Source organism: Rhinolophus hipposideros (assembly GCF_964194185.1).
Source record: "Rhinolophus hipposideros genome assembly, chromosome: 11".
Taxonomy (NCBI): Eukaryota; Metazoa; Chordata; class Mammalia; order Chiroptera; family Rhinolophidae; genus Rhinolophus; species Rhinolophus hipposideros.
The window spans coordinates 48,753,106-48,770,903 of record NC_138057.1 but is presented as its reverse complement, the minus strand read 5'-3'; the positions used below and the strand labels follow the sequence as shown (position 1 = coordinate 48,770,903).

The 17,798-nt window shown below is 42.7% G+C and overlaps 1 long non-coding RNA gene across 1 annotated transcript in view; it reads right to left on the bottom strand.

The window, feature by feature from the left end:
* Window positions 1-17,798, bottom strand: part of LOC308505115 — a 24,346-nt gene extending 6,548 nt beyond the window's left edge. Inside the window, exons 1-2 of the long non-coding RNA XR_013994462.1 lie at window positions 17,573-17,798; window positions 2,378-2,559 (exon numbers count right to left, since the gene is read on the bottom strand). This is a non-coding gene — a long non-coding RNA (uncharacterized lncRNA). The remainder of the gene's footprint in view (window positions 1-2,377; window positions 2,560-17,572) is intronic.

The window sequence follows — 17,798 nt, the reverse complement described above, 5'->3', positions numbered from 1 at the left end:
TTTGTCCATTCTGCGTCCTATTCATCCAAGCTCTACTCCAGACCCCAGGTGTCCTGTGAGCGGTCACTCTGTAGTGCCCCCGTGTGACATGTAGACTGACAGCTGCTGTGGAGGGAGCTCCCCGCAGAGGCAGAGCTGATGGATTATCGTGATTAGAAGCCCTCTCTTCAATATCAAGATGCTAACTGGATGGCTCAGGCCCCAAAAAGAATTTGGGGAGCATGAGGGCAAGATGCTGCTCGGCAGCGGCAATGCTAGAGTCTCCCTGCTCTGTCTCTGGTCCCACAGGAGTGATTTTCTCAATGAGGAAAGGGCGGAGTGGGGTTGGAAACTTCCCTACCAGATCAGATGTCCCTAAGATTTCCAGTACTTCCTAGGTTTCAGTAAGAAATACCTTTTCAACAACAGCCTTTCTGTCCTGTTTTGAAGCCTGAGAGATCAGGAAACGCAAAAGCCTCTGTTAAGCTACCTGGCGTTCCCGTGCCATCTAACAGCTGTAAGGACTCTTGCAGCCTGCAAAACCTGTAACTGTCAGTGACCCATTTGTGCCTCAGAGCACACGTGACCTGGGCCAAGGAGATGGCATCAACCGGGAGTAATTGCAAATGCAGCTAGCCGGCCTGATACAGTTCCAGGATGCTGGCGTGCAAAGGTATAGGTCTGGGGTGAGATACACCTGGATTTGGGCGATGGGTTCTGTCATTTTGTAGCCAGGTGACCTGGCACAGGTTAGGTAACTTCTGAGCCTGCTTCCTTTCTGCAGAACAATCTCAGAATTGGGGGAAATTTGATGGGTTAACTGCACATAAACGTTAAGTTTAGATACAGTGTACTTCTGATCTTTTCTGTTCGTGGATTATCAATCAAACTACGAAATGAGCTTCCACACAATTACAGGAGTTACTGTACTGTATTAAAATCTGGGGGAAGTTGGCTGTATTTCTTTCAAATGACCACAGTAATTTGGAAAAGAACTACAAATATAATCATACAGAGGAACAGTATTCTCTTAACTGATTAGCCCTTAAGAGAATTCCTGTGTAGAGAGAGAGAAACCTGCCTTAATCTGAAGAGTAACAGCTGAATCCCTGGGTGCACACCAGACTTCAGAGGGAGAGGGGCGGGGCTGGAGGTCCACCCTGCCCTCAGTCTCCTTTCAGATGCACAGACGGTGTGGGGGGTTAAGTCACTGTGGGGTGTGTGATGTCAACTTCCTCGCTGGCTCTCCTGCCAAATCTTCGTTGAAGGCTATGATTCTCAGGATTCTCGTTATGGTGGCATGGAATTCAACCTTCCTGGATGCAAGGGCTTTGTATCAGTAATAATCCCCCCGCTTACAACTCTCCGATTTCTTTGATAGTCTTAGTGGGTTACTTCCATGTTTTACTTCCATAAATGAGTAATTCCCAAGCTGTTCACTGTTCTCCATAGATTCCTCTTCTTGAAGCAGTTCTTAAGCTTTACGGTGTAAAGAAGTCACTGGGGATCTGGTTAAAACAGACCTGATTCCAGAGGTCTGGGGTGGGGCTGGGGCTCTGTCCCTCCAGCCTAGGCCCACATGAGGCCCACTCTGCTGCTCTATAGACCACCTTGGAGTAGCAAGGTTATAAAGTATTTCTTTCTGGAAGAACCTGGTTGTTTCAAATGATAATTTGTGCCCTCACTTGTTTTTACTAAATACCCTCCATGGTGTCACGATTTCTGATCAGCAGGAGATAACCCCCCTGCCACCCTGAGATGACAGAACTGGAAGGCCAGGACAGTTTGCCTGGCGGTTGTAACTCTAAGTGCTGTTTATGTTTTCTTTTAGGTATTCTGAAATACTAAAAATATCTTGGGGACTCCCAGACACTGACCTGTATACTTAAAAATGGTTAAAATGATAAACTTTATGTTATGTGTATTTTACCACAAAACAAAACATCTCTCTTGAGAAAGGCAGGGCCCTGTGCCACCTTAGATGGCCATTCAAAGGAGGAAGGGTCATCCAAGACTTTTCCCTTCCTTTTGTCTCCCTGAGATGTCCAACTTGGTCCTTCTATTTGATAAGACTCTGGTTCAAAGGCATTAGGATAAAAATGACTTGTGGACTCTCCGGGTCCTCTGGTTCTGCTAGCTAAAGCAGTGGTGGCCGAGCTAGGGGCTCCAGCTACCCTGGAAGTTACTTAGTGACTTGACTAATAACACCAATAGATTCCATTCTGGTAAAATGATTGTTTTGGCAAAGTTGTTTTTTTGTTTGTTTGTTTGTTTTTAAGGAGGGCACAGCCCACAGTAGCCCATGTGGGGACCGAACCAGCAACCCTGGTGCCATCAGCACCACGCTCCAACCAACGGAGCCAACTGGCCACCCCTTGGCAAAGTTTTTAATGATTACCTCAAGAACCTCCCGAGGGGAGTCCACAGCGTGGCAGCGTGGCGGCGTGGCTCAACGTGGAGAGCTGGCATGGCCATGCAGCCCCTCCTTCACTTCCAACTGAATCACCTGGGCAGATGTAGGGAGCGCAGTTCTCTTATTTATTTAACTGCCTTGATTTCTGCTTTGCACGTTGCCCACATCTATAGAAGGAAAAAACCTATCTGATTAGAAGTTATATTCACAATTCAGCTAGTTAATGTTCACACTTTTTAAAAATATGTATCTTTTCATCCTCTACCCTCCACCCATTTACCCTCATGTGGGAAGATAATCCCCTGACCCATAGTGTCACATAGCTGTGACCTTTCTGTGACCTTGAGGATGTCCGTATGTCACAATGCACAGGGACTCATTTACTCAACACTTACTAAGCTTTAGCATATGTTGGGTGCCAGTTGAGGCCATGGGCTCCCGGATAAATGGGACCCAACCCCTGCCCCCAGGCACACAGATTCATTAAAAGAAATGAACACATAAATCATTGTAAAGCAAACGGTAAGTGCAGTGATAGATATACTCAAGGGCATAATAAGAGCACAGAAAAGTGAAAATGAAACCTGTGTGGGCTTGTTGAGTAGTGGAGAGACAGAAAAGGCCAGAGCTGAGAGATGAGAAGGTGGCTGGGAGACTCATCTCCTTCCAGCAGGTCACAGAAGCTGGACCCAGTTGTCATGACTGAGCCTGGACAAACCCCCACTTCCTTTGGGGCCTCCACTAACAGCCCTGCCTTCTTCCTCTATTTCTGTGCCTTTTTCCTTCCCCACAATGTTCCCACTGATGCTTGGCTCTAGCATCCTTTCTCCTCCCTCTCCCCACATCCAGCCTTAAGAGTGTACAACCTATAGAGGTGAGAATCTAAATGCAGAGGAGATCAAAGAATGGTCGAGATTCCTCCCTTTTTCCAGAACCAGCGCACAGGGACACGTTGTGTCTCTTGGGCGCAAACTGAAGGGTGGAAATGAACTGGTCAAACTGGCTTCCATCCTGTGCTGCCACTTGTTACCTCCCCTCCCTGCCCAGCAGGCCTGTCCATCCTCAAGGCCATCACTAAGCCACCAATCGATCCAATCAGTGAAGGCCCTGAGCAGGTACAGTTCCTGGGGGCTGTCCACAGAGCTCGGAACAGGAAGCACAGGCAGCTTTCCACGGCAGTTCCGTCGGATGGAATTGTACTGTTTCTGATCCACCCAGCCTCATCTTCCTTCTCTCCTTGCATATGTGCTGCCTTATGTTTCAGGTGCAGACACCACTGGTATTGTGGATGGCACACGGACGAAGGCTGGTGACTTTGGCCAGCGCCTCCACTCTGGCCTAGAGTCTCATTAAGCACCTCACCAGTTGGGTGGGGGAAGCAGCCTGCACTGCGGCTGCAGGGCTTTGCTTAGGTACCAAAGGAAGGAGAGCAGAAATGGTTGTGGGTGCAGAGATAGTGGGCACAGTTGGAATTACAATAAACACCAAGGAAATCGGTCCTTCCTCCTTTAGGTTGCTGAGTGGAACAGTGTCCCCCTTCTCTGGGATTCCATCTTTGGGAGTCTGGCTCCTTCCCTTTGGAATTTCATCCTCTAGGCCAAGTGCTGCTGTTTCCACCAAGCCAACCACAAGCAAGCACAGGCATGCATTCCTACTGCTGAAAATACAGTGGTCCCCTCATCCCTAGGGGACACGTTCCCAATGGGGGCCAGGAACTGGAGATCGTATGGAACCCTACATATACTATTTTTGCCTACACTTACACACCTTTCCCTCAAAGGAGGCACTCTACGGCTTCCCTTTGGCATATCCCAATTGCCAGCATCACCCCTCTTTTTAGTGCTTTGGAGCCATTATTAAGGAAAATAAGGGTTATCTGAACACAAGCACTAAGATACTATGACAGTTCTCACATCTGGGCAGGACAGAGTGGGACAGCGCAAGATTTCATCACACTACTCAGAACGACATGCAATTTAAAACTTAGGAATTGTTTCTGGAATTTTCCATGTAATGTTTTTGGACTGCTGTTGACTCTAGGTAACTGAAACTGGAAAGTGAAATCGGGATAAGGGCAGGTGGCAGTAGTGGCAGTAAACAGCTAACGCTTATGAGAGCACTTCCTAGGGGCCAGGCCATCTTGTAAACACTCTACAGAAATTAGCTCATGTAATCCTCACACAACTCTAGGCATTTCATGCCATACTTATCATCCCCATGTTACATACAACAGGTAAATGCATGGTGGAAAGTTCGCGACCTTAATTGTCCGACCTCGTCTGAGTATACTGAATACTGAAGTCAAAGGTTAGCAAGAAACGCTTGATGTCCAGAGCGTATTCTCTTACCTACTACGCTCAACTGGGAAGATAAAAGACAAGTACAACTAAACAAGATGGAAAATGTAAATGCCGTTGAAGAGACACAGGGACACACACTGTCAGGGAGGCTCAGAGAAGCAGCTGAGCACCACGAGGAAACAGAATGCCCTGGAAACAGCTCCTGAGATGGGCTTTGAACAAGACACCGCAGCCTTGAGGAGAAGGGCACCAGAGGCCTTCCTGGTGCGAGAAGGGCATAAACAGGCAGGGAACTGGGAAAGCAAGAGGTGTGCATGCACAATGTCAGAAACCACACTGGCAGGAGCAGAACCACCTGAAAGGGAAGGAGTAGGGGATACAGGTGGAGTTCCAGCCTCGGCTGGACTCTGAGAAGCCGACACTAGGTTAACGAGCTGGTACTTTGTGGGCCAGGAGAAGCCACAGCCAGTTTTAAGCAAGAGCAAATCTTGATGAGAATGCTCTTTTAAGAAGGGTAACCCAATGAGGTTTATGGAAAATAAAGCGGAGCCCAGGGGATTGTTACCCTGTTTCCCCGAAAATAAGATCTAGCCGGACCATCAGCTCTAATGCATCTTTTGGAGCAAAAATTAATATAAGACCCATAATTATTTTATTATAAGTAAAATAAAGACCTTGTCTAACATAACACCAGGTCTTACATTAATTTTTGCTCCAAAAGACACATTAGAGCTGATGGTCTGGCTAGGTCTTATTTTCGGGGGAACAGCAGAGCACTGACACTGTTCTGTATGGTATGTATTGGTGGATATACAAGTCATACATTTGTCAACACTCACAGAGTATATAACACAAAGACTGAAACCTAATGGAAACTACGGACTGTAGGTATTAATAATGTACCCAGGTTGGTTCATCAATTATAACAAATGCATCACGGCAACTCCAGGTTAGTAACGGGGAGCTGTGTGTATGATGGTGGGCATATGTGAACACTGTACTTTCCAACCAATTTTTTTTGTAAACCTAAAGCTACTCGAAAAAAACAAAGCCTAGTAGTTATATAAAAAGAGAAGTCTTGTATTAAATTAGCAATACAATTGGATAGCTGCATTCTCAAGAAAACTCAGGTTTTTAAACATTGCATTGTAAAAGCAATTATTTCAAAGAGGAAATTGAGTTTCATATACTGTAGTATAATGTTCATTTTTTTCCTACAAAAATTTCAATAGTGAGGCCGGCCCGGTGGCTCAGGCGGTTGGAGCTCCATGCTCCTAACTCCGAAGGCTGCCGGTTAGATTCCCACATGGGCCAGTGGGCTATCAACCACAAGGCTGCCGGTTCAACTCCTTGAGTCCCACAAGGGATGGTGGGCTACGCCCCCTGCAACTAGCAACGGCAACTGGATCCAGAGCTGAGCTGAGCCCTCCACAACTAAGACTGAAAGGACAACAACTTGACTGGAAAAAAGTCCTGGAAGTACACACTGTTCCCCAATAAAGTCCTGTTCCCTTTCCCCAATAAAAAAAACAATTCAATCGTGAAGGTCATTTTTAATAGTTACGGGTGTATAGCCATAAAATCCACACATCAGAAAGCAAGCTGGCCTATGCGTCTAATACCTGCTCCTGACTGACGAGTTCTCGAGTTCTCGCGGTGCACAAGCCCCTGCAGGAAGGTGGAGCTGCCTTCCACCACCCACCCCAAGGCAATGTCGTCACCTCCCTCATCCATGGAGTTGGTAAACAGCCACAGACGGATCTCTTGGAAAGCGCCACAGATTTCTCTACTTGTCCGAGGTGCTGAATCTTATTGATCCATGCTTCCAATTCTGATTGTGTTATAACACATAGCAAATTATATTCCCTCAACAATCGTGTTATGTTCAACTTCTGACAACCCGAATACAAGGACTCTAATAACTGAGTCACTGCTTGGTGACAGCCGCTATGCCAGGCAGATGGATCCTACGGGCAGACAGACAGACAGACTCCAAGACTAAGGAATCCAGAGAAATTGGCCAGGAAAGCCCACGAGGCATCTTGGTGATTGACCAGGCAAGAGCTAATGGAGTCCAGACAAATCCTCAGGTCCATGGGGCGTCTCACCTGCTTCCCGAGGCTGCAGACTGAACTAGATATCCAGGTGTCCATACTGAATGATCACCTGGAGAGGAGCAAGGAGAAAGGCTTTTGCTCTAGAAATAAAAGAACTGTCTCTGAATATCTGTCCACACATGTCTCTCCCCAGGAAGAGAGAGAGGAAGAAATGAGGGAGAGGTGGGGGGAGAAAGCTTTGTTACAGAAAAAGTCATGGAAATTATCAGACGAGCGCCACCTGGTGGGACAACAGTACAGTCAGGACCCCTGGGTAAAAGAGAAAGTATTTAACTGTATCACATAAAGCAATACTGTTAAAACCACACCTTAGCATGGCCATTATAAACGAATTGAGAGTGACTATTACTCTTTTGCAGTGGGTAAGCTCCTTGAGGACAGGAATGGAAAAGTGCATCCTTGGAGACTTGCTCTAAATATTCAATAGTGACAAGTATTTAAATGCCTATTTAAATAAAACTAACTGTCCGTGAAGTCCCTGCCCAAATGTTAGAAACACGGTGGGCATGCTTTATTATATTTCTTTTTTTTCCTATATATCGATACACTGGACTCAGTAGTGACAATAATATATTTGGATATAAATATGTATCAAATAACAGTTTAAATAGATAGATAGATAGACAAGTATCCCAGAATAAATATATACTCTAATATATAGATATTCATTCTGGGTTTTTCTACTTTGCTTGGGAAGGAGGAAGAACCTAATTGTTTTCACTTCACCCCAAACACCAAACGAGTGTTTCTGGCTCATCTCTGATACTCATGCGAGTTCCCACAGTGACCAGTCAGGATGCAGTGGTGCTCAGGAAGATATTTCCCTCATACATTCTACTACCTACTAACAGAGGTTTCACTGGAATAAACTAAGCCAAGGATGTGAAGTATTGTGGGGTTTATCTATTACTTATTGCTATATAATAATCCACTCAAAACTTAGTGTCTTAAAACAACTATAATTCATTACTTGCCATAATTTTGGAGTTGGCTGGCTCAGCTAGGTTGTTCTTCTCCATTTAGAATTATCTGGGTTGCTCGTGCAGCTGTAATCCTCTGGAGGCTCAGATGGGGCTGGGTGAATCAAATGGCCTCATTTACATATCAGGTGGTTGGTGCTGGCTCTCGACTCCACACTGTCTCTCCAGAAGGGTATAGCTGGGTCTCTTTACATAGTGGCTCAGGCTTCCAAGAGTGTGAAGTGAAGCTGCAAAGCTTCTCAATGCCCAGGCTCTGGCACTCACACAATGTCACCTATACTTCATGCTATAAGTCAAAGCCAAGTATAATGCCAGCCCAGAGTCAAATATGGGGGTACACTTAGCTGCCACTTATTGATGAGGTCAATTGTATAAATTCTGTGGCCATTTTTAATCCCCTAAAAGGGGATTAAACAAAATTCTATCTGTAAAATGCCTATTAGCCCAAAGCAAATAACTTCAAAAAGTTAATTGTTGTTAGCCTTTTTCTTCTGAATAAAAACTACTTTTCCTGGGTAAGAAGGTAGGCGAGTCTTTTTTAGATGAACTGAAAGATAATCAAAATATTTAAGACAAAAAAAATCCACACAGCAGTCTTTGAACTGGTAGTAAATGCCTGAACATACGTGTCATATAAGAATCTGAGGAGTTTCAGAGAAAATGTTTGGTTGAAACATGATTAATTTGACAGACCTAGAGTACAGAGAAAACAAAACTTTAAATGGTATAAAATTTTAAAAGTGTCCCACTTACAAAGTTGAGAAGATTTAAAAAGTGTTACCTCCTCCCCTTTGTATTTTATCTGACTTTTGATCTTTCATTTCATATCCCCTTATGTTGACTTTTTAGGAATTAGAGAATAAAATCCCAGCACAATGCTCTTCCACAGAGACACCGACCCAAGTCCAGATGCCACGGCCACCGAGTCTCCCAGGTGTTCGGTATGTCTGTAACATTGTACACAGGAAACTGCACGTTCAAGACTTGTAAAAATTCAAACTCTTGAGTACCCAGTGGCATACGGGGGGTGGGGGGAGTGCATAGGAAACACAAACATTTCACTTCCCTGACTAACCCTTTTTTGGCACAACAAAATGCAGCCCTTCTGCGGGCAGGGGAGCCCGAGTGCTAAGTTGTTTCCAGAATAATCATAATGCGTGTGAAAGAGCCATTGACAGTCTTAGCTCACTTCCGACTTGGTGCACTTGCAATAGAACTGACTAGAATTGAAGGGAAGCTGCACTGGGCCAAATGACTCAACTCAGGGCTTTCACTTTGGCCTCTTTGGCCTTCCAATTTAATGATCTAAGAAGCTTCTTAAGAATAATGGGATTAGTAGGCAGAATGCTCTAGAAAAATAAGATTTTATTCTGTCAGTACAGGGTTTTAGATAGAGAAGGGGACTCTGAGGAAACACTGCCTTGTCTGCCAACTGTTCCCCAACACTCCACATATGTAACCGTTTGCCTTGGTAAAACAGTCCAGGGAATAAGGACGATTACAGCTTCCTTTGTACTGTGTTCCTGAATGTTTCAATTCCTTTGGATACCATGATGAACCTTTGATATCTAGATTATCTGGCTCCCTTTCTTCCTTAAAAGGAACGTAGCTTTTCTCAAAACAAACATTGCAAAGCTCCACAGCCGTCTCTCTCCACTGTAACTCATAGAATTTTATAGTTAGAAAGATCTTAAAGACTTTAGAATCAAAGTTGAACAGATTCGTTTTATAATGCAGGCTTTAAGGGATGTATCTAAATAATATCTCTTTGGGGGAATGAATCTGATACTTGACCATCTGGTCTGTTCCATTTTGCCACTATTGACTTGGGTTAGTCAGGCAACAGTATCTTTCAAAGATAGGTGCTTCTGTTTGCACCGTTATTTTTTATCCTATTTAAGGTTCGTGGGTGTGCCAGACAGTTACACTTTCATCAATCTCTTGACTTCTCATTTTTTCCCCATAGCTGCCAGAATTATATGCATTTGTTGACAATTTTAATAAGGAGAGCAAGAAATCGAATCTCCTAAAAATTTACAGTATTTCACCTAATGAAGCACAGAAAATCCTCAGTCAAAAACTGAATGCTATGCCAGTCACCAGCGGACCTGACGTGAGAGAAGATTCTCAGCCTCTTTTCATGTGCAAGGTGGTTAGAAAAGAGCAGGAGAGTCCAGAAGTTATGACTGAATCCCTACACTGCAGCTTACTGACTGGCTCACGCCTTCCGGTAGAAAGACTCTCCAAATCCCGACAGAGATTAACTAAGTATGGGATCCCTCCTCCCTCATACACTTTTCCATCTGAGATTCTCACTGATCCCTCCAGCTCTTTGGCCACCACAAAGAAGAAGATTCAGGACACCAAGCTGGGCATTTACCATGTCAAGCCAGAAAAGTTTACGTTTGAAGATAGAGTTTCTGGGTATTTATTAGCTGATCCAGGTAATCTAAACAGATGAAGCCATGTGGGAGAAAAACGAGTGGAAATCTTACTGCAAAATTTACCTAGATTTTTATAGCTGAAATAGTCCAATATTGACCCATAGGAATTTTGCAGTTCTGGGGTTTATGTCTGACATTCTTGTTGCCTGTAATGGCAATGGGAAATAGAGAACAGGGAAATCAAATATTCCAGGGTCAAATCTCAGACCCATTCCCAAAAAGGTGTATTACTTATACACGGCATTTAAACTTTGATAAAATGAGCCAGTTAAACTTGGACTTTAAAGTACCCATAACTATTTGTTTCTTGTTTCTTGAAGATACTCAAGTGTTTGCTGAATAATGGCTTATCTTTCTTAAGTATCTTGACTTTTCTTTAATTGAAGGTTTTTTCAGGTATTTTTTCCATGAACTTTTACCTTTACCTTACTATTACATCTGTACAAACAGGAGGAAACTCTCCCTTTATTTTTCATACTTTAATAGGGAGGTACCCATAAAGGGCCAAAGACCATACAGAGAAAGTTGAAAATATATAAAACATATGATGGTAAATTTCAGTGAGAAGGAGTGTCTTATTCCTAAGGTCTCCATTTCTCTTATGTAATTTGTGGGAAATAATATTTTGTAATTCTATGTAGCTCTAAACAATAGATTAAATCAATAACATACTTGAACCCCTCTGAAGTAGGTTCTTGACTCAAGATTAAGACCATTTGCACAGCAAATATTTTGACACCACCATTTTAATATTAAAAGTAATAGGAGAAATGGAAGGAACAAATTTAAAAGAATAGATTGATTACTCTGATCGTATTTGGTCTAAGATGCTGGAAGAATCTTTGCCGTAACTCCCTACATTGATGTCTTTTCTGAGGCTACTGCAGGTTTCAAATTCATTTGATAAAATCATACGTTATATGTCCTGGAGCCCACGCAGAATTAGAAATTAAGGCAACCGGGCCGGCCCGGTGGCGCAGGCGGTTAGAGCTCCGTGCTCCTAACTCTGAAGGCTGCGGGTTCGATTCCCACATGGGCCAGTGGGCTCTCAACAAAAAAATAAAAATAAAAAAATAAAAAATAAATAAAAATAAAAAAAGTCAATAAGATTTAAAAAAAAAAAAAAAAAGAAATTAAGGCAACTGAGAAATGGCCTACATAATCCACAAAAGTACACAGGTAAAGTCTAGGACAAGAGAGGAAAACGCGTGGAAGGTGTTGAGGATCAATAAGAACTGGCAAAAAGTCTACTGAAGAAGTGCTGAAGGTTTTGGCTGTTTGATAGGTTTTGAATACATATCGCTTCACTACCCACAGAGGCCAAATTATCCTTTCTTCCTAACGCATGGACTGTCTGCTGTCTACCTAACCCCTGGAGGTGTCGCACGTGCCCTCCCAGACTCTGTGTTGAAATCTCTCCTCTGCCTTCATGACTTCATTTTTTAAGATCCTGGAGGTAGAATTTCTGGGACATGTCCTGTCTATTCAAGGAATATGCATGAAGCCGGGTGGGCGTCCATATGAGGAATATCCCGTAATTCCTCAGGTTCAATTGATAGTGCAACAATTTATCTTTTATTGTCCTATATTGCCCTGTATTACTATCGTTTTATCAGCCAGCCAGTCTCTAAAGCAGTCTCAGTCCAGGAGAACTGTAGGACTCCTGGTAGCACCAAGCACTAGGAAAGGAAAAGGGAGTGAGTGCTGCCATTTTGTTCTCCTACCTTACGAGATCCTCTTGCTCAGGTTAAATCCTGTAGGACCACGTAAGGTAGGAATGTGTTTGACCTCAAATAATAAGAAAACCAAATAGGGGTTATTTTTCTTATATAATTACAAGTCTGCAGGTGGGCAGACAAGGGCTGGAGCAGTGTCTTTCAGATCGTCCAGGACCGAGGCTCCACCATCATTTCATGGATGGCTTTTGTCTTCATGGCCAAAAGATGTTTTCTTCACATCCAGGCACTATGGCAACATTTCAGGCAGGAAGAGAGGGACAGGAGAAAGGGCCACGGTGGCTAGTTTGGTCCTCTTTTAATAGGAAGCAAAGCTTCCTCAAAATACATCTCCTGCTCCCTACATCTCATTGGCCAAAACTGGGTCCAATATCCACCCCTTACTGTAAGGCAGGCTAGTGAATAGAGTTCTGAGCTTTCTGTCCTCTATAGTACAGGAAGGCAGAAGAGGATTGTAATGGGTATGGAGGGAGCCAACCTATAGTATCTACCACAGATCACAACCTAAAAGCTGTTTAGTAATCAAAATCATCAGTTGTATGGCCTTCTTTTGCCAAATATCCCTTTCCTTCCTTCTTCTATCACCAGTTCTTGCTATGACAGCCCTGCCAAGACCTTGTCAAACTTGGCACTTGACCCTAGGGACAGACTGTTGAACACCGTGGCCAGGTATGAACTTAAGGAACAGGTCCTGGCCCCAGTATCCTACTTCCGGCATATACAGAATATATATAAAGACTTTCTACCACATAGGCCCCAGGAAAATCCAGGCCTTTCCCTGGGATGGAGGCTTGGCTGGGGCAGGAGCAGTATCTGGGCCATACGTGACCTGCTCAAATATCACCAAATAGGAAGGCTGGTGAAGTCGTCCCCGAGAAATAGACCAGCCCTCCTGCTTGTTTGCTGTACTCATTATTCTCCTTATACTCCTTACATTCACCTTGACTGTTTGGCCTCTGGTCTTATACTCAAGCCCCTGCCTTAGGCCTTGTATTTTTTGTTTTTAGGTTTTTATATATATCTATATCTATAGATATCCATATCTATAGATATCTATAGATACAGATATAGAGATAGATATATAGATACATATAGATATATAGATATATAGATATAGAGATATCTCTCTCTATATATATACATTTTAAGTTCAGGAGCGCCAGTTTTTCTTTTTTTAAAACTATTATTTATTTTAAGTGTGTTTTTCCAGGACCCATCAGCTCCAAGTCAAGTAATTGTTTCAATCTAGTTGTGGAGGGCGCAGCTCACAGTGGCCCATGTGGGGATCGTACCGGCAACCTTGTTGTTAAGAGCACTGCACTCTAACCAACTGAGCTATCTGGCCATCTCAGGTTTATAATTTTTTCAGTCATGAAAAGAAATGAAAGGAAGGAAAGGGAAACAGCTGCTGAGTAGGGGAATATGCAGCATATCATGTCTGTGGTTCATTGGTTCCTTGAAGGAATTGCAACTATTAATGACACTCCACACTGGTAGGTCCTGAAAGAGGAGGGAAAACAGCCAGATTCAGGACTTAACAGCAGCACTTTGGAAGAAATCAACGTACTTCTGATCAATCTTCCTCCTTGTTTTAACCAGTCATTAGGATCCTTTTGTTCTGTCTCTCTGCAGGTCTCTCATTTGCACATTCTTAGTATCGAAGCACCACACGAGACACTATCTCTACCTGCTATGGCCCTGCTGGGGCCACTCCAGCCCAGTTAGCCAGACCCACCCAATATTTAGAGGAGGGCTTTAGATGAAGTGGACACCATAGGTTCCCCCTTAGTTTATAATGCTTCAGAAACAGCTTTCTACTAGAAAGGAGGAGACCCAAGCTCGTCAAAGCTTTATTCTATCATAAAGCATCTCTGAATAACTGACGGTTAAATGACACGACCATGTGATTCTTTGAAAATATGATTCTTTGCAGATAAACAATTCATGGATCTAAGGGATCTGGAATGGAGATATTATAAGGGGATTGCAAAGTGGAAGCACAACATTGCAGATTCATTTATAAACATACAATACAACAGTGAGAAGAGGTTTGTAGAAAGCCAGGAGATGCCTGATGTTATCTTCCCCCCTCTAGTTCATAGGTCTTTGGTCATTTATCCTCAAATTGATTATCCAAAAAACATAACTCCTTCTTCTTAAATGGAATATGCAGTTCATTAGAATATTGTGGATGTGGATTTTGCTTTTGAGAACATTGAATTTATACACAAAAAGTAAAGAAGCAGAGGCATCATGGAACATCGGAAGTGAGTCTATACAATATGCATGTAAGGTCCAAAATCAAACCATCATATAGAGTAAAGGTTCCAATTCATCTGCTAATGGAAGACCTGGTTTGGTCCTGTGAAACCCATCTGGGCCAAGGCTGAGGAAAATAAAGATCATATGAAAAGAAAGGGTGTATCTGAAGGAGAACTCCAAGCAAGAACAGCTCTTAAAAATATTTTAAACCCAAGAAAAAGTCCAGTATCATAAAAAAAAAGTTGGTAAATTCAACAAATGGAAGAATTAATACTTTAAGATATAGAGATCAATTTCTGAGAACTTATAAATAATATATTAACAGCTCAAAGACATGAGTGAGGAAGGAAATAACATCTATGGAACAAGAACAGGAAGATTTGAAAAAGAACAAATTAGCAACCTTGGAAGTGAAAATACAGTCATTTAAAATAAAATAATAATAATAAACCTCAATAAATTACCTCAATGGTATCATACTGGATATCTTAGAAGAGAGGGGATTAATGAGTTGGAAGACAGCACTGAGAGTGAAGCTTCTAGATTACAGCACAGTGAGATAAAGGAGGAAATTATGCAAGAAGTAAAGGTAAGGGAGGGTAGAATGAGAAGTTCAGAAATATATCCAATTGAAGTTGCAGAAGAAAATAGGGAGAATGGAGTAAAGATGATGTTTGAAAATAAAATGACGGATACATTTCCAGAAATGAAGAAACACATGAAACCTTTAATTGAAAAATCTCACTGAGTGATTAGCAAGAAAACAAATCTATACCTAGAAATGCTGAAGCAAAACTGTCAAGCACTAAGTAAGAAAGGAAAATATAATCTACAAAAGAGAGAAATGGATTACATACAGATGACAGAATGACAGTGGGTCGTTCATTATTAATAGATGTCAGAAGGTGATGGTGTATTATATACTGGAAATGCTAAGGGAAAACAACTGTCAATCTGGAATTCACTAACCAGCCAAACTCTCTCTAAAGAGTAAGGATAAAATAAATACATTTTAAAACACAGAAGAGCCAAAATTATTCATTACTCACAATCCCTTACTGAAAAAAACTACTAGCAAAGTATGTACTTCAGCAAGAACCCAGAGGGAGTGCAAGAAATAGTGGTGAACAATTAAATTATTAATAATAAACAAGTATGTGTGTGATTGTGTGGATATTAAAATATATTTCTAGATTCTACTTCCTAACATTTTATTTAGAAAACTTGTCTTGATATAAGTGAAATTATTCTGTAATTTTCATTTATTTTGCACTAGTTTTTAAAATCAGAGTTTGGCTTCAGCATAGTGGATATCTTCAGCAGAAGATTTCTAGACTTAGAAATGGGCACAAGAGAGGTTTCTGGGGTGCTCATAATATTGTTTTTTTTTAAATCTGTGTGCTCAAGTGTGTTCAATATGCAAAATTTTTCAAACTACACATTTAACAACTAAACTTTTCTTCATGTATATTATACTTCACAAAAACAGTTTTAAAAGTTATGCTACCTCCATAAAAGGAATTGGGGAGTTTTCATCTTTTTATGAGGCCATAGCTATTTAAACAGTTATCAGAAGTATTTATTCTTCAAAATTTAGGAAAAGGGTCTTCCCTAGAGTCTCCAGAAAAGAATGCGGTTCAGTGAGATTTCTGACCTATAGAACTGTTGTTTTGAACTCATTAGGTTTTTTTATAAATTGTTGGGCAGCCAATAGAAAATACAAAGTCGACCCCCTTGAGCGGGAGAGGACATCACTTTGATTGGCAGTCAGTCCTACCAAGGCTGTATCCTTTGGAGATAGGACGGAGGTTCCTGCCTGAGAAGCCCGTGCCACTGGGAAGTGAGGGAGGATACCCAACAGGCAAAACAGGGGCGTCCACTGCCACAACCACTACAGTTCATTATACGTCATTTAATCAAAATTGGTCCAGTTGAAGTTTTAGGGCCAGTAAGGTATTAGGCTAAATGTTCTGGGTGAGAAGCCTTGAGGAAGAAGAAAACTTTAACATTATAAGGAATGTAAATCCAATATTTACATATGCAATAATATATTTCATCGTAAAAGTTCTCATGAAACTTGAAAAGGACTGATTCCTCCTCAGTGAAGATGTAGTTAATTCAGCCAGCTGCCCCTGTACCTATACATACAGGTCTGTCCCATAAAAAGAATCACTGGCTTAGTCACTACTAATGAGTTGGTGATAAATGAGAGGCACTAACGGACACCTACTTAGAGGCAAATGAGATGGACGTTATGGTCCACCAATTTAAGAAGGCTAAAAACATAACCAGGAGAGCCAAAAAGGAGCAATAAAGGGAACTTACTGTATCTGTCCCCAAACCTGGATGTGATCACGTAAGGTCACTGGAAGATCAGAGCAAAGTGATGCAAGTCAAGTCATGAGAAAAGCCAGGGCTGGTGTCCAACACACTCTCGGCTTCTCAACTGACCCGATGGCAGTCTAACAATGGGTAATGAAAACATCACTTTGGAATATCATAGAATAGGACTCTACAGGAATCATTATTGTCATCTTCTAATTCAGTTACAAGATTTTGGCTCATAAAGATACTTTCTGGCATGTAAGGAGACCCATGCTCAGGGAGCAGTAAGATACCTTGGTCACCTTTTTCAAGGTGAGTCTTTGTTCGGGTGGAAAAGAATTTTGGCTGTAAGCATTCCCTTAGGAATTTGTGTGTGTCCCTGTTTGTTTTTTGGTTGTTGGGATTTGGGAGAGTGGAAAAGAAGGGTTTCCTTTCCCATCTAGGTAGATTCCAAAAATGATGATTCTAGGAAAACTGTTCTCAGTCCTGGCCATGTGTTAGAATTATCTGGGAAGCTTTAAAACAAACACACACACACACACAAACAAAAATAACACTATTTGGACTCAGAGGTGGGGCCTTTGGCACCTGAATATTCTAAAAACTCCCAGGTAATTCCAAACCTCTGGTCCGTGCAACCAGGGTTAAAAACCTTTTTTAGAATTTCCTACTCTGGGAACCCTGTGGGTCATAGTTTTGTGGCACCATAGTTTTGTGGGTCACCGGGAGGTGTGACCCAACAGTGGTTCTCAAACTTCCGTGCACCCAGGAGCCACCTGGGCTCTGTTTAAAATTCAGATTCTCAGGCTTCAGTAATAGGGAGCACTAGAAAATCCCGCTTGCTCACCACCCAGGAATCTTCGTTTCATCTGTTGCCAAGTAGTTAGAGGGTCAGAGCCCAAAAAATTCAGGCTTGAAGAGCAGTCGAGGGTAGATTATGGCCAACAGGGAAGGGATGTGGAATTTCAAAAAGGACAATTTTGTGAGTCTAGGCAGCTCTCCCCCCGCCCCCATACCTGCTTTTCGTGGGCTGCTCTACTCTGGGCGGTTTGGGCTGGGACCCCTGAAGGAGACGTGAGTACGGCAAGCTGTGTGGCACTGGGTGTGGCTGGCTCTGTGCTCCGGGAAATTCCTTGGGGGATGGGGGCTGATGGTCCCTCTGCTCCGCCGCCGCTTCCCACTACGCGCTTCCTCGGGAAGGGTCGGGACCGCTCTACTTCTCCTTTCCCAGCCGCGTCCCGC